The sequence below is a fragment of the Nipponia nippon genome, unplaced genomic scaffold (assembly GCF_047370975.1).
Source record: "Nipponia nippon isolate SJK-2023a ecotype South Korea unplaced genomic scaffold, ASM4737097v1 scaffold_5, whole genome shotgun sequence".
NCBI classification, from domain to species: domain Eukaryota; kingdom Metazoa; phylum Chordata; class Aves; order Pelecaniformes; family Threskiornithidae; genus Nipponia; species Nipponia nippon.
In genome coordinates this window covers 64,122,048-64,146,009 of record NW_028262369.1, presented here as the reverse complement: position 1 = coordinate 64,146,009, position 23,962 = coordinate 64,122,048, and the positions used below count along the sequence as shown (strand labels likewise).

Sequence of the window (23,962 nt, the reverse complement as noted above, 5' to 3'; positions counted from 1 at the left end):
ATTAGGACTAAAATAGACTACAGTATTTACTTGTATCTTCTTATAATAAGCAGATTCAAAATAAGTTGTAAATTTAATTTTGATGCCGTAGTATTCGAACACAGCCAGTGGTCCTGTACTTGGTCATTTCAATGAATGGATTTCACTCTTTTTCAATAATAAAACCTTTTTATGTTTTAGCATTATAGAGTTGGGAAGCATATGGGAAGAAAACGAACAGATATCAATAACCCAGGCTTTTCTGAAGCCTGTTTCAGCACACCAAACAACTTCTTTTGGTCTGGTGCTAACAGCCGTCCCGTGGAACAGGATTTCCAGAGTCTCCTTCAACTTCCATGAACACCAAACATGGCTGGTGAGGAAAAGGCCATATAGATTTACGTACAGTCAGAGCCTGCTGCTTCACATTGCTGCTGCCACTCATGTAACTTGCAGTTGCCTCCTTTGCCTCACTTGGTTTTCTAGCTCTCAGGCGTGTTGCTCTTGGTCTTCATGCTGCTGCTTTCTGTTCCTTGTGTTGGCACACAGGGGGTGTATGGGCATCCTTCTGAAGTCCATTTAAGCTGGTATCAAGTTCATTGATATCCCACTGGAGTTGTGTCGTGGTTTAGCCCCAGTCGACAGCTAAGCACCACACAGTCACTTGCTCACCCTCCCTGCCCTGGTGGGATGGGGGAGAGAATCTGAAGAGCAAAAGTAAGAAAACTCAAGAGTTGAGATTAGAACAGTTTAATAATTGAAATAAAATAAAACAATAATAATAATAAATTGTAATGAAAAGGAAAAACAAGAGAGAGATGAACAAAACCTAGGAAAAAAAAGTGATGCAACTGCTCAGTACCTGCTGCCTGACGTCCAACCAGTCCCCAAGCACCGATCACTGCTCCCTGGCCAATTCCTTCCAGTTTATATACTGAGCCTGATGTCATATGGTATGGCGTAGCCCTTTGGCCTGTCTGGGTCAGCTGTCCTGGCTGTGCTCCCTCCCAGCTTCTTATGCACCTGGCAGGGCATGGGAAGCTGAAAAAGTCCTTGACTTAGTGTAAGCACTACTTAGCAACAGCTAAAGCATCAGTCTGTTATCAATATTATTCTCATACTAAATCTAAAACATAGCACTATACCAGCAACTAGGAAGAAAATTAACTCTATCCCAGCCAAAACCAGGACAAGTCCATACCAGCTTATTACAGAGCCTTCTTCTCATGCCACTTCTTTCAGACTAACAAAACTCGCTTTGTAGAGTGAGAGGAAGGGAAAAATGAAGTCCTGAGGAAAAGCAGACGAGGACTAATCCGGGTAAACAAAAGTGAGCATGATTAACAGGAAGGAGACAGAAAAGTGGAATATGTGATCCAAAATTTTGCATCAATATATTCAGAGTGCACCTTCTATCGTGGTGCGTATTGTTCACTAGTCTTTCAAGGGCTTTTTTGTCTGTTTTGTTGAAGGGTTTTTTAGTATAGTGATTGTAAAAATATATGACTTTCTGCAAAAGGGAACGCATAGGAAAGTTAAAAGCTGTAACTCTTATTAGCTGAATGTGAGAGAACAGGTCTCAGAGGCCAAGATGCTTCGGGTGTTTTTCACAGCCTTCCCGCTTGTACGAAGGCAGGAGCAGCAGCTTGCGTGATATAGCCTTTTTCTGCCTCCACATCACTTCAGTGACCCTCGCCTCTGACTGGAAACAGCCTTTCTATTCTAGCCCTGTGCTCTCCCCTGCTGATACAGCCAACCGTCCATAATTACTATGCCAATAACACACACTGGTTTTTGTTGTGGATAAATGTGCCCTAGAATTAAGGTGATAAAGTCAAACCCATTTTCTTGGTAGTGATGGGCATGTGTGTTCTTTAACATGCTTGACCATCTCATGAAATAATACCACACCGCATTTCTGAACATTGTCATGGACTTTCTCAAATTTTAGAGCTGCCAAAGTGAAACAACTGCCAGAGATAAGTGAAATGAGCAGGGTGTTTTGAGTTGATAAGGACGAAGATACCTTGAAAAAGTTGGGAAGGAGTCAAAAATAATAACAGCAAAGCCAAGACTAAATGGGCCTGTGGAACAGAATAGGAGGAATGAAGATGAACATCAAAAAAAAAATGCCAAAAATTAAATACGTAGGACATTAGACTAGAACTGGTAGTATGATCATAGTCAGGCATAAATCAATCTTCTATTGAAGATACTGGTGGTGGTGTTTATTACAAAATATAGATGAAGACTTGGTTGTGTTTCTAATAGGATCATTTTAAAAGATTTCAGTGTTCAGTATACTTGAAAAGCCTCAGACAATTCACTGTCTTGGTTTAAGACTGTATACATGAAAATAATTTGCTGTAAACAGTAAGCATTAATTTTTGCTCAGTTCATCTGTCTTCCTTCAGGTAGGAGCTGGGTTACACCATCAACCTGTCAGGTTGTTCAGTGCTTTCAGCAGGCTTGAAGGAAATGGCAGGGTCTGACTGTTAAGTGTTATTGCTGAAGAACATTTGTGCTCTGGAAGTTCATACATATGGGTACCTATCATTCTCAAACTTACTGTAGATAATTTTTTTGGTAAGTGTTCCTTGCTCTGCAGCTTGCCGTAGAGGTCATCCAGGAAGGGAAGAGAGTTTCAAAATAAATTAATTGTCGGTGATAATCAGTAGCAGAATAACAGGGACTAAAGCTGCGCATGTAGTGCTAGCTACTTTCTACTGTGCTGTTATTTAACAGCTATCACGTACTGTCTGTCTCTGCAGTCTTCAAAGTAACAGAACAAATAAAAAAAGATGTCTGTCATAGTGATCTTAATAGTTAACCTATGCTTGGTGTAGAACTTCTGTGCCCATCAGTGTGTTTGTGCATCTCTATTTTTATGATAACATTGGTGCTACTTGACAAAAGGGAGAGGGAATGCTGATTCTTGCTGTCTCTCCAGTTTGTATTTTTCTCACTGCAGTGCAATATTTCAAGTGATTGATTCATGCATAATGCTGCTTATATGCTCCAGCCAGTTCCCTTGCTATTACCTCATTTATTTGACTGGCAAGGTAGAGAAGTGATGGCTGCCTAGGGGTTAATAGTCACTGTTTCATAGGTGGATGATGCAACTCTATACACATGCTATATATGCAGATGAACAAAATCATATGTCCTTTTTCCTATGTTCTATTTTCTCTCACCCTCCCACCTTTGGAATTTGTTGAGCTATTTCACTCTGTGTATAAACAAAAAAAATAAATCCCACGTGTACAAAATAAAACTGAGTACCTGAATGGCACTAGGTTTCTATGGGTGTAAGCAATAGAGTATATTTATGGATGTTCTCTTTAATAATAATAATTTTAGAAAGCTACACGTGCCTTGGGCTGTGTTTATCTTATCTGCCACCTGTTTACTTGCAGAACTGTTGGAGCGTTCATGCCACAAGACTATTCGTTGTGATGGTGTAATTGCTGGGGCAGCATAGCATGCAAGCTGGTGCAGAATCACTGTTTTAATATGGCATGTTGGGTTAACATAACCATAATTACGAGAATACGGCTTTTGCTATGAACAATCCAACATTTAATAAAACAACCGTGTGTCCCCTGCTGGCACTCAGGAGCAAGTAACCACTAGAACTCAACTTAGACCCCTGCGGAAATAAGGAAATCTACTCATTGAGGGTAGACTTATCTTACGTATTTTTGGCAAATGCACTCTGAATGCTTAATTTTGCAGTATTTAATCATCAATGCTCTTGCGAAAATTAATTAGTCTCACCAAGGATGGTTGAGGGGGTCCTGAGATATATGGATGTTTTCTGCATTGCTGATGCCTGGAGATAAGTTTCAGAGTCTATCTTGCTGTACAGATACAGATGGGTATTTTGGGGCATCAGTTTGTGACCAGCCTTGATTTTGGGAATTATTTATCACTCTACGTAGAATACTGATGCAGGAGAGATAGGCCTGGCTTTTTTCTGGCTCCATTTTGTTTTCAAAACAATAGAACTAATAACTCGTGAAAAATATAAAAATTATGCCCTTGTACAAAAGCTTACAGTGCAAAATACTTTTACATTTTCTGTAACTATAGTCAATATGTTCTTGTTTCTTTACCAAAATGCTATTAAATCAACATTTAGTCATCTACGGATTAATGAACTAAAGGAGTAAAAGTATACGGAATATATTGATTGTTTACCTTTGCAATTTATTTCTGCGGTGTTTCTTAAAATCTACAACACGATGGCCTGTGATGAAATGAGTGGTACTCCTGTAAACATTTTCATCTCGCTTCTGACCATTGAGAATGAACCTTTTCCTTGTTATGTGACAGGATGTATGTTCACATCAAAGATTTCAAATAATCATGATAGCTATAATTATCCTTTCAGGGGTTTTTTTTTGAGTTTTTTTGTTTTGGTTTGGGTTGTTTTTTGTGTCAGTTTAAGGGGGAGTTATTTCCACTATGTTGGATATTAAGACTTGCAACTTAATACTGGTGAAAAAGTGAAATACTAATCAAGAAGCACTTTCTGCTGTTTTTCATCTTTGTTATGTTTTGGTAAAAGGATGTCTCGTTCAAAACTTCAGTAAGGGCACACACAAGTAAAAGGTGGTAAGAGTGCTTGATCCAAAAGCCATAGAAATAACGAGCATTGGATCAAACACAGTATGAAAATCTCATTGCGTTTTTCTTATCTAAGTAATAATCTTTGCTTGGCTGGATCATTTTTGGCTAGGAAGGGTAAAACTTTGGGTAATCACAGAGGAGGGGAAGCTGCCAGAGACAGAACACCAGCAAATTCATACTGGAGATAGAGGGCAAGCTTACAGTTAAAAAAAGGAACTAATAATTGTAATCAGCATCAAAGTTATTGCTTGCATTTTGGACTTCAAAGAATGGTTGTGTACCCAAAAATTTACTGGATTTTTTTAACTACTCTGTTGAGCCTTATAGAAGATTTTAATGCTCCTTATAAACCTTGCTTCCTTAAACCTTCCAAGATAAATGCTAATACTTCTCCATTAAAGGGGCTTTAAAGAAAATATTTTGTACTTCTGTAAAAAACAGGTAAGGAAGGCCTTATGACCCATGGTGTCTGAAGATACGTAGAAAAGTATTTTGAAATGTAGCAAGTGCCTCTAATTTCTTGCACTTAGTTACAGTTTGAGATGAGTTTACATAGCTGAAGATGGGGGAGAAGTAGAAGGAAAAGGTCAGGTTTTTTCTATCATATAAAGCTGGTGGCCATGACTTGGGGGAAAAAAATGTAAAATAATAATAATAATAAAGCTAGATTTCATGCTTGTAGTTTAATATCCTCTTTTTTAATTATTCAGGGTGGAAAGATGATTCACGTACTCATTAAAAGACATTGTAAAGGTATGTGAAAGGGCAGATGGTCTATGTAAATGTGAATTAATATACAGAATAAAGGCTGATAGAGAAAAAGAATTCAACTGTCTCTTATTCCTTTGAAATTTAATCTACTAATTTAATCTAATTGTTTGTGATAAAATTATAATAAATCACTGCTTTTATTTTATAGTAGCACTTCTTATTATTTCAATATATTTTTGCTTATTTCATTAGGTATTGATATGTCACTATTTGTCTTTAGATATTAAAAACTTGAATAGCTTTCAGATAGCATCAGTAGGGGCCTGGTAAGAAGCCATAAATAGCTTTATATGTCTTATCTCTAAGGGTTGGAATTTATATCAGTAAGAATATAACCTGCAATTCCATAGTCAAAATTGAACTGACTAGGTTGATAATTGTTGTGTTGGAGGACACATGCCAGTCTACTACTATCCTGCCTACTAGGATTTCTTCTGCTGTGCATTTATGTAATTAGGTACATGACATCTACCTAGTAATGTGAAGTGTAAGGAGTTAGCAGTCTTGTTACAATCTATCATAATTGTTATTGAATGGTATCTTTAGTGTTTTGTGGACTGAAACCTGGAAAGGTGATGGAACAGCTCATTCTGGATGTCATCTCTAAGCATGTGGAGGAAAAGAAGGTTATCAGGAGTGGTCAACACAGATTCACCAAGGGGAAATCATGCTTGACCAATCTGATAGCCTTCTATGATGGTAGGACTGGCTGGGTAGATGAGGGGAGAGCAGTGGATGTTGTCTACCTTGACTTCAGCAAAGCTTTTGACACTGTCTCCCATAACATCCTCATAGGTAAGCTCAGGAAGTGTGGGATAGATGAGTGGACAGTGAGATGGATTGAGAACTGGCTGAATGGCAGAGCTCAGAGAGTTGTGATCAGTGGCGCAGTCTAGTTAGAGGCCTGTAGCTAGCAGTGTTCCCCAGGGGTCAGGGCTGGGTCCAGTCTTGTTCAACTTATTCATCAGCGACCTGGATGAAGGGACAGAGTGTACCCTCAGCAAGTTTGCTGGTGATACAAAACCAGGAGGAGCAGCTGATACACCAGAAGGCTGAGCTGCCATTCAGCGAGACCTGGACAGGCCAGAGAGTTGGGCAGAGAGGAACCTAATGAAGTTCAACAAAGGCGAGTGTAGGGTCCTGCACCTAGGGAGGAGTAACCCCGCGCACCAGTACAGGTTGGGGTTGACCTGCTGGAAAGTAGCTCTGCAGAGAAGGACCTGGGAGTCCTGGTGGACAATTTAACCATGAGCCAGCAATGTGCCCTTGCAGCCAAGAAGGCCAATGGTGTCCTGGGGTGCATTAGGAAGAGTGTGGCCAGCAGGTCAAGGGAGGTTATCCTCCCCCTCTACTCTGCCCTGGTGAGGCCACATCTGGAGTACTGTGTCCAGTTCTGGGACACAATAAGACAGACAGACAGAAAGACAAGGAACTACTGGAGAGAGTCCAGCGGAGGGCTACGAAGGTGATTAGGTGACTGGAGCATCTCTCTTATGAGGTAAGGCTGAGAGAGCTGGATCTGTTTACCCTGGAGGAGACTGAGAGGGGATCTTACCAGCGCTTACAGATATCTTAAGGGTGGGTGTCAGGAGGACAGGGCCAGACTCTTCAGTGGTGCCCAGCAACATGATAAGGGGCAATGGGCACAAACTGAAAAACTTCTTTACTTTGAGGGTGTCAGAGCACTGGAACAGGCTGCCCAGAGAGGTTGTAGAGTCTCCCTCTCTGGAGATATTCAAAGCCCATCTGGATGTGATCTTGTGCAACCTGTTCTAGGTAAACCTGCTTTAGCAGGGGGGTTGGACTAGATGATCTCCAGAAGTCCATTCCAACCCCAACCATTCTGTGATTCTGTGAAATGTATTGGGAAGCATATGGTGAGCCAAGTCAAAAGGAACAGAAAGTCTGAAAAGGAAAAAAAAAAAAAAGACAAGTCTTTCATGGGAAGGTTTCCAGCCTAAAGCTGCTGAAACGCAGTCCCTCAAGGAATATATAGAAGGCATTTGGGGAGGTTGGAGAGAAGTATTTCTTCTGCAATAAGAAAAGGCACATAGCAAAATATATCCTAAACTTAAGACAGGAGGAATGGAAGGAAAACACTCAAGTGTACCACTTCAAATTGGAAAGCAAGGCCCGTGGGAAGAGTTCAAAGAGTATGAGAAACAAACTGCACTAAAAGGGGAACAGTATGCATGCTCTTAAAAAAAAAAATAGTCTAGAGAGGGTAGAAATAGGTGCTAATTTTAATTCAGGTGGGAAAATGGCTTCATTTGAGAACATCAGTGCACAATGGATTAGTTGATTCAAAAGAGAGTAATTAAGTGAGCTATTGTCCCAAACCTTGAGGGCATCTAGTTTTTCTTTTGGAATATAGCACAACGTAACTAAAAAAGGTAACTGTTGAACAGATTTCAGTTTCTGTGTTGCTGGAAAATAACAGAAAAAGATATGGTTATTTATATAGATGCGGCTTCCAAGACACAATCAAAAATAACACTGTAAATTCACATCCAGTCAAAATGCCATACTGAACTGCCTAATTCTTTCCACTAAAGAGAATTTAGATGTGTTGTGCTGAACGTTAGAACTGCAGTATGGAGAATCCAAGTCGGGTCAGGTGAAATGGACACATGGCTTCTCTCCCCGTCCCCCCCCCCCGTCCCCCCCCCCCCCAAAAAAATATCTGCTGTGCCCACAGATACCTCAGAATCTGCTCTGGTATATCAGAGAATTAGAAAGAAATATTTTGTCCTGTAGCATATATTTCAGAAGAAGCATAACTTTCTGTATCCGGAAAAGGAGAAGAAATTCTTGGCAATTGTGCAGTCTCTTGAGAAAATGCTATCTTGTTTGTATGGGAAGCCTTCTATTGTAGATACACTTCTAAAATGACAAGATACTGTGAAGGAAGAGAATTCAAAATGTATGAGGTTAAATTTGTTCTGGCCAAACATATGGCACGCTAGCAGAAACAGTGACAAGCAAAAGTATTGATGTTTCTGACTGTCCAGGAACATCACCTTAGGGGGACAAATGCTGCACTGTGTCATATCAGGAGAGAATCCTTCTTGGATTTCTGTAGGAGGAGTGATATCTGACAGATGGTAGAACTAGATAATTTATTTACTTTCAGTCCTGTATGTGCTGTATTAAAAGCTATGTCCCAGAAAGAGGGCCAAGAGGAAGACTCCTTGTCTGCCATGGTCTTGCTGTGGCGCTGCTGGGCTTTGTGGAACCTTTGGCAGGGAGAGGGGCAAGATGTAACTTGGAGAGAGCTGGACACAGTGAGAAGAAAGTCAAGGCAGGAGAGCAGGAGACTTCTGAGAGAATCAGGGGATGTTACTAGCAGCTATGGTAGTCAAATCTCAGAAGTCAAGAAATTAAGTCTTTCCTGTACATCCACAGAAATGACTTTTTGGTCTTTGTTAAGCTCAGGCAGCCTGAAAGCTGCTGAACTACAAAGGAAAATCAGAGCAAAGGTCTTATCCTTTATAGACACAGGGGGTACAAGGACCTTTGCTTTCAAACCATTTTATGTTTTTCACTCGGAAAAATGAATTTTCTCTGCTTAAAGTTGCATTGCTATATTTGGCTATTTTTGTGTTCTATAAAAACCTTGTTGTAGCAACTGAAAGCAAGGATTGCTTCAAAGATACAGCTGGGAGGGGGACAAGTCTTTCCACATCAAATGCGTGGCTGATTAAGGGTCAGCTTTGAAATCAACAGGTTTTATTATTTTGCTTTATTGTTGCAGAGTTGTTCAAGTTTCACATTATGTCTTTGTCTTTCTCAGGAAGCAAAAACTCTACAAAATTGTGATGATAGGGTTACACGCGTGTACTTGCAGAAAATGTCATATTTTAAAGTATATACATTTTCCAGTTAGGATCTCGGCAAAGATTCAAAATTTGACAGAAGATATAGACCTTGAGTTTACCTATAACCTTTCTAATATTTGACGTCTAGTTTACGTTGTGAACTAAGATCATCAGAGTCCTCAAAGTTGCCCAAGACGCACTTCTCCTTGAGTATACTCAGACAAATGATCCTGTTGCTGCTAATCATTAGCAGGCAGATGGTAGGTGATCAAGATTTCATTATCAAACACCAGTTTTCTTTTGAGGTGAAAAGATGACCATCTGTTCCCAACTTTGTACCTAAGGGAGCCAATAACTGTAGTTTGGTTGATTACAAAATAAAATCAGAACCTTCTCTTAATTTGTTTATGTATTGCATTTTATATATATTATTTAAATTCTGTTAGCATTTCAAAAGAGTGGAGGTGAAACTAATTATCAGGTGGATCTTATCTTAAAGGTGACCATTTGGGGACGTCTGAAGAAAATATTGTTGCCTCTGAGTTTTTCATGTTAAGCTTAGAGGATTCCTCTTTTCTATGACAGGGGTAGTATACACAAAATGAAAAGGCTGCTGAATTTTTCAGTTATAGGAATACTGGATATTTAAATTCTGAATTTTGAAACCGTTCCTTACCTTGGCAGAAAGTAATTTCATTGATGCAAAGTCCTGTTTGACAGTGACATTAGCACATCTGACTTAAATATTTAAAGTACAAATTCTGTAGCTCCATATGCACAGTAGAACTTGGCCTATGCAAGTCTGGGAAAAGGAAATGCATTTTTTTAATTGATTTTTTTTTTTAAAAGAGCTGAAGATTATGTAATTAAGTCCATCTGTGTGTCAATTATGACTTTTAAACCAACTGACCACTGTCAACAAAATCTAACTGGGGGGGGGGAAAACTCTGTGATTTTGCTTCCTACAAGTTGTGTGACCTTCAGCAGCTGTGCAGAGGAAATGAGCATTCCCACTGATGACTAGGCAAGCAAGTCATAGCCATTATAAATTCTGTTAAGCAGCAACCACTTAGAAAATCAATATGCATATGCAGATGGGTCATAACTTTGGCATCTCTTGAGTGTCACTGGGAGCATGGCGGGGAGTTGGAGTTATGGCAGTAACAGTGGTGTGCTGGGGGAATTAAGATAAAAAACCTCTGTAGAAACTTTGTTAGCTCTTAATCTTTTGGAATAGCAAAGTGAAGTTGCAGGTAAATAATTGCTGAACAGAATAAAATGGGATGTAATCTCAATGATATTTTTGGTTTTAAACTGAAAATATTATTAGAAGTTGAGTTCAGATTTCCTTCTCTAATCCTTGCAATTTGTGTAAAACAGATTCTCAGTGTCACATGGTTTTGTGTTTCTCATAATGTTTTGATTGCTTCCAGTTCAAATTTTTAGACATACCTCTTTTTGGATATGTAAATTACTGGGTGGGGGGGGAACCAAAACAAAACCAAAACCTGAACAAAACACACAGAAACAAACAACAACAACAACAAAAAAGATACTTTTGAAATAGTGACCGAATGTCTATACACATAAGAAATGCACTTTCTGGTTTTCAGGCTATATACCCATCTGTAGGCTGGATTAATGAAAAGATGGTAATAGCAAACTTACATAGCCTAGCACAAAATGCATTTGCAGGAGATTCTACAAATTCCCGTTAAGATGGAAACCTTAAGTAAAGAATTACATAGAAGCCTGAAAATAAAACTATATATCTGTAGTTAGCCAGTTAACTGAATTTATAATATCCTTACAGATATGTGCAGATGTTTAGGACTTGACAGTAAATAATAGTTACATGATTGTCTTGGTGAGGAAACCAGTGTTTGTCTACCAAAATTCATTACAGCTATGGTATTTTAAAAACTTGAGGATGTGAAAAAGGTATTTTCTATAGAATATTTGAAATTCCCATCACCACCTTCTAAAATGAATTGCAAATTTGTGGATCAAATAAATGTTTGTGGCAAAACAGCAAGTTCTTTTGCTTTATTTTGATCAATGTTCCTTTGGTGTGAATCCTAACTACTGGGTCAGAGCAAAATGAGAAGGTAATATAAGCCAGGTTTGCTTAGTCAATTTGCTTAGTCAGTCTGTATGATGTCGAGAAAGTGGCTGGGACCATTAATTTTTTGTGTGTGATTTTCTTGTTTCTGATGTTCGCACAGAGCTTTGTTGATGATTGTTGCCTCAGGCAGTGCCCGGGGAAATGGTACTTCAGTAAGATGCAGAAAACATATGCCAGACTGGTTTTGCCTTTCTTCTGCATACTGTTATTCTCTTGGCATACGACACATGTAAAACAACTAAGTACATTTTACATTACATACAGCAATTAGAATCTAAACACGACTTGCTTTCAGTAAGGAAAACATAAGATTTATTAATCTTATGCTACGGTGAGGTGCAGTTTGCAAACAGAGAACCATGAATGGCTTCTAATCTACCTCTGAATAGATAATTTACAGCGGTTAGCAGTGTATCCTTCCTTACAGTATCGGATAAGTAAGATAAAAGTTGGCCTGAGCTGTCACCCCTCCAAAGTAGTCTTCACCAGAAGATGTGTCCAGGGGTTCTCAAGGTCAATTTCAAGTTATTGATACCTGATATAAAAGATTTTTTTTGTTTAAACTACTATTTGCAACCATATGTAATGTCAGTACATAATATGTCTGTAGTCTCTGAAGGTACTCCTGGTTTTCCCCTTAATACCTCATTGTGCTCTTTTGTTATTACATTACTATGCAACAGCAAAAGCAAGTAACAAAACTCACTGAGCTCAGCAGAGAGGAAGAAACAAGAAACAATTTTATTTTCAGAAGATTCATTAATAATTATTTCCCCATGTAAGCCTCTCGAAGCGTCTTGACAATAGAACTGACTAACCGCTTACCTGCAAGAGAGAGATTGTAACCGGCTTTGCTAAATGGCGTGAGCTAAAAATGACAGTTTTCTGAACTGCCAGCTCCAAATGTTGTTATTCACTAGAAAATCAGTTTTAAAAATGCAGATTAAATTCTGCCTTTTCCAGCTTTAAAATAAATCATATACAATATTAACTCACAAGAGAAAGAAATAATTCATTTGGAATGTGCTTCGCATTTCTTCATTGAACGTCATAAGTTTTCTTATCAAAGGTTGTTTCACTGACTAACAGTCCAGCTAATTTTGAAAGAAAGGCTAAGCGTCACGTGAATTATTATGATCAAGAGCTTTAGAGTGCTTTAAGGCTTTAACATGCAATAAGATTGTAGTAGAAAGTTCATGTAATACTCTAAAATTTGGGAACTTCAAAATTTCAGTGACATATAGATAGTGTTAGCATAGTATATGAAATACATGGTATGTATTAGGAACTTTGTCTTCATGCCTGAGAGCATTGCAAACCTGGGCCATTTCTGTTTAGGCTTCAGAAAATGGAAATTGTATTATTTCAATCTGATACATGTATTCATTTTTTGTGGACAATCCTAATTGGCTAATTTATCTAGATTAAATCTAAATTCTTTTCATATCAGTTCTACCCAAGTTGTGACAAAGCTCTAAATATTTTATTTATGTCCTATTTTTATAAAATCTTCATATTTTCTGATTTTCCTAAGAATTCAAAATAGAAGCATGAAAAAAGTGTATTGAGGTAACCTGGCTTAGTGAATGTAGTAAGTACTCAAAAGACTGATGAAATAGAAAAGCCAAATGCTACCTATAAATGAATTCATCACTAGGTGTCACTCTGGGAAGTTGTTAGAGACTATTGCAACAGGAAGTGCTAAAGAAAATTAAGAATGTCTTCATCTGTGCTATGACTCATATTGACACCATGGTAGGTGCCTGGTGGGCCTCTGAGCCAGCAGCAGCAGTGCCTTGGCTGCGCTGAGCTCAGTGGTGGTGCCCAGGGAAGAGCTAGGACCCTCTCCGCCAGGGGCAGCTACCCACAGCTGAGATCCTCCTGCTCCACTGCAGTGTAAAGGTAGAAAGGTTATTATGAAACTAAACCCCAGTGGAAAAAGAAATAGCAGTGCCTTTGTTCTTTTTTTTTTTTCTTTCTTTCCTCCTGTCTTTTGTTGTTTTGCTCCTTCTGTATTGCTTTATTTAGCACACACAACACTGAAGCACATAAAGTACATTATCAGGCCAGGCATGATTGCACCAGGCACTGGTACGTGAATAGCAGTTGCTGCTGCAAACTTCAAACATCTGTTCCTGGTTCTACTAAGGGATAGTGTATCCCAGATGTATACTGCTGTAGTTCGCTTTGCTTTTTTGTTTTTTACCATCTGAAGTCCGGGGTAAGGTTCTATTTTCTTTTATTATTTCAAAGCCAGTTAATATTTTAAAACATTATATAGAGCTATTTTGATGTGTTTTCAAGTGGCAATATTTTTTCCATAAGCATTTCTGAGGAATAGGTTGGTATATTCGTTACAGAAACCATGTGCGTAACACCTGATGGGCACTTCTTTCATAGGCCAAAGGACCCTTAGTGCAATTGATTTAAAATCTCACTTCCACTGGTAACATTTTGATGAAATAAAGTAGCAGGTATAATCAGTAGTTTCTTCTCACTGGGAACAATTGAGGGTAAATTTTCAAAGTCAAGTGTGAGATTTTGGTGGGTATATGTAATTCCAGTTACAGGTAGTGCTGTGGCAGAAATTGCACTTGATGCTTTGAGAGTGCTTTCCCTACTGCTTCATATCAAAATTGTGTTAACAGGAACATTACTTTAAACTGATCTTTTGTCATGCTGTCTTTACTCTAACTGTAGACTCAAACCCAAAATGATTACATGAGAAAAATATGAAATGAAGCCCTTAGTGCTACACATATCCATTGCAACCAGTCAAGTTATCTAAGTGTAGAATTTGATCTTAAACATTATGAACATGGGCATGTCTTCCTCATCATATTGTTTTGCCTCTTCTTGCCTTTCATAATATTGCTGTCAGTTACTCACAGCTACAGTAAGAGCAGCAGGTAGCGACATCTACACTGAGTGTGGAAGAACAGGCTTTAAGCAATGACTTTCCCATCACTATGAACCAATGTTTCAGGGCAATCCAACTGGGAATTTGGCCTCTGTAGTGGGATATTTGAAGGCCCAGTGCACACACAGTGTCCAGCCTGATTTTAGAATCTCTTTCTGTTTTCTTTAAGAGACCCTGTGTGTCTCTGACAGTGGCACTGGAATTTGCTGGGGACTTGGGCACTCTCCAGCTACCTCTGTGATCTTCCAGGGCAACTAGTGTAGTCCAAATCCACTATCAAATGTTCAAAAAGGTGGAATAAATCTAATCTTTCAGGCCTTGTACTTCATTAAGCAAATGGGAAAAAGAAACTGTTCTGCGTACAAGTTCTGTTTCCAACTCTTTCCTATGAGTACCCTTATAAGACCCACTCATCTGCCTGAAACAGGCCTTAATATTGAAAGATGTCTCATATTTCTGTTCTTGGTCTAAAATATTGAAGGTAATTTTCAGTGATAAGCAAAAAATTCTTTCTGTGAGCATGAAGTAAAAACTGAGTATCCAGATACAGAATTTTATCTTCTTACCTTTTTTATTAGTCCTTAAAAATCAAGATCAAGCTCTAAAAAAAACTTGCATTCAATTTTGTTTCTTTTTTTTTGTTGTTTTTTTTTGAAGGTGTTTTGAAAGTGTTATCCATGATAAATAAAATATTAACAATCTCCTTTTATCCTCTTTGTTGAAATATTTATAGCTAATCTTACTCTTAGTGAATTGCAATGAAAATTTAATTATCTTTGTGCAACCAAGGCAACCATATTGATTAATATAGCAAGCTGGAATCTTAGTATTTCACTGTAATATAATCAGCATCTTTATAGTGATGTGCTTAGTATCCTATGTATTCTATTAATTATTAAAATGTAAACATGAGGCTTGCTTAAATTACAGTGCAGACTAGTTAAAGTGAGCAACAAACTGATGGTAACACTATTGCTCTCCAACTGTTTAAGAAGAAATCTGAAGCAATTTGGCAATTGTAATTCCCTTTGCTTCACAGCCTTGAACCCTGGGGATTTGCGTGTCACATCTGTAGATTGTAGAGTATTCGACAGTAAAATAATTATGATGATTGTTAAAACTCATTCTAAGTTGGATCCAAGAAATGTGTAAAGAAGCCTGCTTCATGCAAGGCAATGCTGGCTCAGTTTTTGGGTCTATCAATAACTAGTAACTGTGGGTCACCAGTCCCTGTGAATGTGTAAAACTCTGGAGTCTAAGGATGCAAATAACTGATCTGGATTTTCAGATGCTGAATTTGCATATATATAATAGACTTGGTTTTTTACAGCTAATACTGGTGTCAGTGGGGCTGGCCCAGCCTCCACAATGTAGTTTGGCGTTCCTCTTACTGAGCATGCCTGAAGTGGTTCTCACTTTGACCTGAATTTGTCTGCCCCTCCTCATGAAAAAAGGGCTTATACAGAACTAGTTAGGCTAGCTGTGTGGCAGCTGTCTTTTCTCTATACAATCCCTACTTTGTTGATTGCATGGTGACAGGGGACCTAGCGCAATGGGAGTGCAGGGAAAGAAAGGCTCTATTGGGATGTGGGGAGCAGTGAAAAGGAAGAAAGAGTACAGGATAAGGGGAATAAGGAGGAAATTTGAATATGCAGTGCAAGCGTTGTGTTACGAAAACAGGCAGCATGTTAGATGTGAACACCTGTCAGCCTGGGGCATGGCGGGGAGCGGGGGGGTCCAGCTGTGAGAAAGTGGAGGCGAGTGGCTCAGGTGACTCCGCCTTGCTGCTTTGGTGACATTGGAGTATGCTAAACTCATGTAATGAATATACCTCAGAATTTGAATCGGTGTATAGATGCATTGTGTGCAGAAATGGTTTAATTCATTCATTGCATTTATTAGCTACAAATTATTTTCCTTCTTCATGACTACAGATATGCACAGATATAGTATTGCTTGCATGTTATAAGCTTTCTTCAGATGCACACTGGGATAGTATGCCACTTTGACAAAGCAGGTAAAAACATGCCCAGTTAACTACAGGAGTTATCCCCATTAACATCAGTGGCTCTGCTTATAAAAATAAAGTTAGACAGGTGATTATGTACTTCTCAAAGCTGAGTCCTAGCTTTATGTAGTGTTATCTAGTATTAGAAGTGTAAATTTCTAAGAAGCCCTGTGGTATACTATAACTTCATTCATAGGAGATAATGTGCTGAAAGAATTGCAGTAGCTACCATAATTGCTAATAGCGCCAGCAACATGACCATAGTACTGTAGTAGGTTGCATTGTTTCATGCCAATAGTAAATAATTTCTGTCTCTGTTTTAAATGGAGAAATGTCCCTACTCTGTGGCTATTTGTGTATACATAATTCCTTCTAATTTCTAGTTGGTAAAATGGCAGTTAATGAATACTTTAGCTAAAGAAATCAAAGATAATCCATTTAAATTTGAAAGTCCTACTCGAATGCTAATTTACCATTTACAGTATGTGAACAAATAATGGTTTCGCATCTTATGAAAGCTTTATGAGAATATACTGAGGGATTCAAATACGAGGAGAAAAATATCTTGAGCCTCACTGAAAAGAGACTTTGGTATTTTGTCTTGAGATCTTATAACTTCAGTCTTATAGCTTTTTGTACAGCTGGTTTGGTACAATGGATTTGTTGGTACAGTATAACACCAGTCAGGACCTTGCATGTGAGTAGCATACAAGTTTTGAAGCCACATTTTACTAAGTGCTAACTTCCTTTTCTAAAATATTTACCTCATACATTGACTGCTAGTACAGTGTTGTGAAGCATACCATAAACTTTGATCTTTACTCCATTTTGGGGCATTAATTTCTTGGGGATGAGAGGAAGGAAAGAGATTTCTTAGAGCTCTTCTGTTCTGTGGACTTCATCAACTAGGCTTGGAGGTAGGGGGTGAAAAAAGAGCTGGATCAAGCCTCACTAGACTTTGTTAGGTCACACAGGGCCACAGTTAGGTTCATTTCCAGGGGGTTGGCACCTGCAGATGTTTGCTTTTTCTGACTTGGGCAATCAGTCAGAAACTGTGATCAATCATCTTTAATTTCTGATACATATCCATTAACAACTGAAAACCTAGTTAGCAGAAATAATGCAGAATTCTTTAATAAGGTGATAATTGTAAGGAAGTGGAACAATAATGTGTTTGCTGGGGTTCTTTTTTTTCTCTGTATCTCCCGGCGTACTGTTTATCAATCAATATGCTCAAGTGTTGTATTCTAGACAGCAGGGCAGGCTGAGCTGGCTCCTTTTCAGATCCGATTGTGCAGTCCTAATTTAGGTAAGAATCCCAGCAGAGCCAAAGTACGACTTAAAATGACATTTGAAGGACCAGTCCTATTGTGAGGCTTAATTGGCTTAATCATGAATTTTCCTGCCACAACTTTCTAGTCTTTTTCAGTCATGTAGGAGAGGGAAGAAACACTTGTGTATGTGAGCATTAGTAAGAGGCAAAGGAAAGTGTATAAGTTGATTATGGTTTTGTAACTGTTGATTTTAAATGGAATTTTATGGAATATATTTGTACATCATTTTCTTTAATAGGACCTTTTTATCATCTTTTTAAAATCAGTGCTGGTTGATTCCTTGTTTGTGCTTTTACTTTATAGTTAACACCCTTTAAATTAGTGGGCTTTGAATATGAATACCTCCTTCAGTATGCTATTAAAAAAAATAAGCAAAAAATATTTTTGAAAATTTAACAGATAAACTTATCAAAAAAAGAGAGGGGGGTAGACTCCTAGAGAAGATAAGGTATGGATTCTTGTTTTCCTGACCATTGTTACCCTTACAGGAGGAGGGAGAATTGCAGTAGTCAGAGGATGATCCATCACAGCGGGAAACTAACTTTGAGGGCCATCACATATTTTTTGTTGTTTTCTAACATCCTTGCACTGAATGATTTCCCCTTTCTGTTCTCCCAATTCTATCTGATTCCACAGTGAAGCTGGAAAGACAAAATCAGTAACTGGGGCCATAAGGTCTGGAACAGATGGAGAGAGAAACAGGATAGAAATGGTAGGAAATCCTATCGTATCAGGCATATCTATAAGTTTCTGTCACAAATAACTTAGACTAAGATGACCAGACAGGTGAAAGAATTTGAGAGACAAAAAGATGAACAGGTTTACCAAGCTTGTGTACAAGATCTTTGGCTGAAGAAGGGACTGAAATTAGACTTTGAGTCTTAATCCGCGTGTAATGTCTGTAGAGTATAATACTCTGGGATGGGCACTCTGTGTTCAGCACTATTCACAATGAGCTTCAGACACAAATGGGAGCTTTGGATATACCACGGTATAAATTAGTAACAATGGGAAGACAACTTTAATGCAGAGCAAATAAACAGCATTTTCCTTTACTTTTACTGGAAAACATGGAGCTAAATTATTTTCCATTGCTTGGAAATTCTTAACCAGTACTCGACAAAGAACTCAACTCCTTTCAACTTTCCTTCTCAGAAAACCAAACCAACGAAAAAAAAAAAAAAACCAAAGAAAAAAAGTGCATCTCTAATAAATGTTAATTTTTATAGAATTGAATGTAACTAATTATTTTCCTCTGGAAAAAAAATCACAAGAATTTTACTTTTTTTTAATAATTTTTTAAACCCTAATTCATCTTTTAAGTAGACCTGATGTACTATATAATTGTATTGAAGCACTCGAGCACATGTCATTGAAGGATGTTACCACACCTAACTTACTTGAAAGCTTGTCCTAGAAACAAAATGGTAGGTAGGCTTGTATAAATTACAGGCCAAATACAGTAATGTTGAACACTATAGCATCTTCTAGTGACATGGATAGGAACCTTTGGAAATAGCTTTTGGAGCAGGAAAACAAAAATAAGAGTTACATGTAAAGCCTCTCACCAAAATACACATCTCGTTCATCAGATTCAGAGTGGCTGGTATGCAGCATAATGGGGCACATGATTCTCTGGAGTAAATAAAAAATAATTTAATTGCAATGAGTGATATAAAATAATGTTAAATGAGGTGAGAATCGGACCCAGTAATTTGCATGTATTTCTTGAATTTTACTTCCTTGTTGTTTTATTCATACATATTTAATACCTCAGAATTAATCTTAATTTAATATTACTTCAGCTCAAATATTAACTCAGAATTTAAAGTTGAGCCCCTGCCTGCGCAAGACAATGATCATCATAAAGATCTTTGAGATGGCTGTTCAAAAGCTGCTTTTCTCAGCAGGGAGAGACTTGTATGATTTTAGGGTTGTCAGATGTGCTTTGGAGAAGTGTCATCTTTTATATCAAGATATCACCATCAATAATTCTTGAGTTGTACTCAGAAATTAATGTAGGAAAGGGAAGCAGAAGTTTGCTATTTATCCCACAACAGATCTGAGCCAGGTTTGGATGGAGGTCTGGAATTCCTGCAGCAGACCCTGCTGTGCCCCTGCAGCATGGGCTTCTCCGATGCTGGAGACACATCAGCCTAGAGGCTGATTTTTTAGAGGAGTTTTTCTCCAGCAACATGAAAGGGAAAAAAGACAACTAATTACTTCCTGAACAAATGCTCAATTCATGTAATACTTCTCTCTTCTTTCAATATTGATGTATCGCTTAATGCCTTATTCTTTCTCTCTCTATTGGGCCGTCCTCTTAAAGTGTTTTTTAAAGAGCTAGTTCAGTGTGTAACTCAATGTTTCTCAGATCAAATGTTTAATTTCAGATCAATGTTTAATTTCTCAGATAAATGCAGTATGTAATCAAGCAAGAGTTTTGTAACAGTAACATGGCTTGCTTAGTAGGACTGTTCAGAGGAGGGAGACTAACCAAATACTTGATAACCAAGTAATTCTGAACGTGTTTTCTGTAACTGTCTTACTGTATTATTAAGCTGAAGTAGATGCTTCTGGGGAAGAAAAAAAGCTGAGGAAACTTTTCAGTCGCACTAATGGAAAGTCATTGCATAGTAGGCAAGTCTTTGGTTCTTCTACAACTGTCTTTTTTGCCAGCAGAGAGGTTAGAAAGTCAGAGGTGCCAATATCCTTGGCAGAAACATGGTACTTGTTCTACATGGCTTAGTTAAGCAGTTTGGACTTTGTGATTGCTATAACTTTCATGGGAATTAATAATGGTTATAGGGTAAAGTTTTTAGTATTAATAATATTTTAACCTGCATGTTAATGATGTGTTTATGTCTTCATATGGAAGATATTGTGCTTAAAGACTGGAAAACGGAGGAAATATTTTGAATCTTTAGCTTGTGCCTACAGAGGATGGACTCAGCAGTCCATCCTTGCAAGAAACGTATGCTAAATCATTTTATTTTGCATTGCAATGGATGACAGGTCTGCACGCAATCAGCTGACGAGGGCAGCAACTTCCTAAAGCACTCGCTTGCAAACTGATTGCAATTACCTAACCATGCTTTACCATTAATTACATTCTCTGGTCACGGTAGCACAGACAGAAAGGAAAATGAAAAAACAGAATGAAATATTAAGCATCCTTCTTTATATACTTTATATACTTTTTAGCACAGATTTTTCAGGTCTATTTAAAAGATGAATTAGGGTTTTTTGCTTATACATTATTAAAAAAAAGTAAAATTCTTGTGATTTTTGTCTTTATATACTTTTTAGCACAGACAGAAAGGAAAATGAAAAAACAGAATGAAATATTAAGCATCCTTCTTTATATACTTTTTTTCCTATGAAATTTATATTTGTTCTACAGAAATAATACTGAAAGTTTAGCAAATGTGATCCCCATCTACATGAAGGGCTGTAAGGAGATGTTTATTCTTTTTCCTCCCCCTGGCCTTTTACAAGGTAATTGCTATAGTATGCACTATATACCATATCATTATGTGGCCATATCAGCACGGTTTCTTAGAGCTTTCTTTTATTTCAACCTCCAGCAGTGCAGTTGCTTCTTCATTAATTCTTTACATAGAACAATTAAACACTGAAAGTTGTAGTGTTTACAATAACTTAGTAAAACTTTTTGGGGTAATTGAATATAGAAATAGAGATAATATGCTGTTATACTGGGAAGCAAAAATTCAAAAATTTACTTCATGTGTTTCTTTCCCTTTCCTTAAGCAGAACCTGAAATCACATAAAACCTTCACAGTTCCTTCCACCCTGATGGACCATTTCAGAAAGCCAGTTGAACACTCACTTTTACTGAAACTTGAAATGGTGCCCTGGTCTACTCAGGAGCAAATTTCCTGCAGTCTAATTAAGAAGTCATCGAAAACATACTGAAGTCTGAGAGAGACTGTATGAGAAGATTTCAGTGGGTTTGTGATGAGTCCTATAGATTTAAAACTGTATTTTCTCATGTAAATGTTTCTTTCACTGTCCATATAAAAATTCAGTATTACTTTCAACTGAAGATCAAAGAAATTCTCATTTCTTTAAATAATTAATAAACTACAAATGAAAAAAGAATTGGGGGGCTTGTACCAGGAACACAACTATGACAAATTCTGTTTCTGTATATAAAACGGAAATTGCATCTATGAAAATTTGTTACCATCTACAGTTCTTGTCAAGCAGATTAACTCTGTTATTATGGTTAAACATATCAGCATTATTCTTTTCTTCCATAGGCTTTTCTTCCATGGAATATTTATTTCTTACTATTTTTTTTCCTTTGCTTATAGCTTAGGAATGACATTTTGGGATGCAAATGAAATCCAGTGAGACCAGCAGAAATAATCCTGTTGATTTAAATGAGATTTGGATCAGGGTCTAAAGGTTAATTATGCATTAATTCTTTTTCATAGTTTTATTTGCATTTCTCTCTTTTCACTGTTGCTTGAAACACTTTTTAATTTATTATATTGTTGATAATTTTCATTGACTTCTTGTTTGTGCTGTCTTCTGAAATTGTAAGATTGAAGTAGTACGAAATAGCAGATTTCGTGGAAGCATCTAGTTATTTGCTTCAGAATTAAAATTATCCTGAGACCACTTTTAAAGTCTTTGAAAGTTACCTGAATGTATCACAAAGAATAATTTTTCGATTCTATTCAATATTTGTAATTCTGTTAAAAAGGAAAAGTGAAATGTAGATGGAAGGACTTGTAGTAGAAACATGAACAAACTGTTGTGGCCTCTTTCACTTCACTCTAGATATTTGATTCTCTAGATATTTGGCCACTTTTTAAGAAGATCAAATGACATTCAGGGAATGATGAGATCATCACCTGCTGGATTTAGTTAACAATCCATTTGCTATTCTTTATTCTTAAAAGCCTCTCAAACTTTTCTTAGCTTTTGTTTTGCATAGAATAGATGGTGGAATTATTATTTTACTTAAATTTGCTTTTTTTTTCATGTCATCTAAGTTCTGTATGTTCCACATTTCTAAGTATTCCCTTAGCAAATGCTATAACAAATACATGCAGTATTGGAGGTTTTGCTGTTGTTATCATTGTTGATTTAAGTAATAACTTCTCCACTGCCTAATGTATTAAATCATTTTTCTGCCTATTTATATCTAAAATCAGATTTCATAAAACAGGTCAACTTTACCAATCTTTGACCTCCTCATTTGCACATTTTTATTTATTTTTCTAAGGGTGTTAATCTGCCAGTTCCATCTTTTCTGATCCATGTGCAATACCTCTGAAGTCAGTGAGTCTGGCCCATGGCAACAATTTGTTAGTTTTCCGATTCTTCTTTTCTCTTGACACTTTAAAAAAATAAAAATTTTTTTTTCTCTTTAGCTCCTTTGGCTGTCACTAACTTTTTTCTCTTTTTCTATCCTTATTTTTTTCCATTGAAAATCTAGATTATATATTCTTGTTCGATTCTTTCTCTTGTGTGCTGAATGCAGATTTTTCTTTTAGCTTAGGTTTGTTTGATTTCTCCTGAAATGGCATTGTTTGGTTTCCTGTCTCCCACCTTAATACAAAGGGGATGTGTGATTCTTTTTATAATATTGTTAGGGAGGTTTTTAATGATTTCCACAATTCTTCTTTGATGTATTACTTCATTACATTCACAGAGTAGTAATTTGTTCCATTAACTTTTTTTTTTTTTTTGGACCCCAGCCCTTGCATTTCTCAAATTCTCTAGGGGAAGAATGGATATCATTCCAGTTATAAGTTACTTCTGCTTAATTTACAATTGCAGACACCACTGCTAAGGAACAAGTCTGTTTTCTCGGTTTTTCGCTTTTTACCTCAAATGTGTTCTCCATGGTAGGCTTCTTTGAGGTAATCTATTTCTCATGGGTTTTTTTCAAAAATATGTTTATTTATATAACCTACTTTTAAACATCATCTACATAGTCATCACTTTTGTTTTAAACATACCAGTGTTTTCTCACATTTCTTAAATACGGTTTTTCTTTAATTATGCAGTTTCAGCTCTACTTGGATTGCCTGATCAAAATACTTATTAGCAGATCTGCGATGTTCCATGTGCCAGTTATTTTTATCATTTTATCCTGGAGATTATATGGTTCTTTCCTATTTGATCATTTATAGGCATATTTCTGATTTGAACATGTAATAGAAAAATAAATAGGAAATAACTCCTTATCCACCAAAATTCACTACTGCTCATTATTCCTCTGAGAGTCTTTAAATTGCTTTGTTCAATTTCCTTTGAAAATAAAATCCCCTTAATAAAATTACTGTGTATAAAAAAGACATGAGAGTACACATTGCTTTCAGGCAAACGGAATGTTTA

At 37.2% G+C, this 23,962-nt stretch overlaps 1 long non-coding RNA gene across 1 annotated transcript in view; it reads left to right on the top strand.

Annotated features, from left to right (window-relative positions):
• Positions 1-21,497, top strand: part of LOC148052289 (uncharacterized) — a 193,892-nt gene extending 172,395 nt beyond the window's left edge. The window contains exon 3 of the long non-coding RNA XR_015698922.1: positions 21,362-21,497. This is a non-coding gene — a long non-coding RNA (uncharacterized LOC148052289). The remainder of the gene's footprint in view (positions 1-21,361) is intronic.
• Positions 21,498-23,962: the final 2,465 nt, after the last annotated feature.